Raw genomic sequence first — 468 nt, forward strand, 5'->3', positions numbered from 1 at the left:
GATGGGTTGAACTGTTTGACTGGGTCCAATGAGTCAGAGAACTGTGTTAGGTACCAAGGTTGACTTTGGCATGATTTCTATGATTGGTTGCCTTTCTAATGCCAACCACTTGGTGCTCTTTTTCATGACCCCAGCACTTGTGATAATAGCTCTTAACATACAAGGCCTTAAGTGGCCCCTCAAAAGGGGGAGCAGAAGAGTAGATGATGATTCTAGGTGGAGGTTTGAAGGGTGGTATGTAAAAGAAGAGTATGTGGGTATATGACAGGAAACAGAGGACAGGGAAGGATTAGTGACAGGGTTGAAGAAAGAAGAGGGATAGAGTTAAAAGGTGATGAGGTAGGGGAGTGTAGGGCTATTCAACATCATAAGAATCGAGTATGGACAAAAAGTGTGAAAGGGAAATTGGAGAAAGAAGAAAATAGTAGTTATTACTTTTTTCCCCTCGCACAGTGGTTCCCAACCAAT

This window comes from Octopus bimaculoides, chromosome 8, assembly GCF_001194135.2.
Source record: "Octopus bimaculoides isolate UCB-OBI-ISO-001 chromosome 8, ASM119413v2, whole genome shotgun sequence".
Lineage (NCBI taxonomy): Eukaryota > Metazoa > Mollusca > Cephalopoda > Octopoda > Octopodidae > Octopus > Octopus bimaculoides.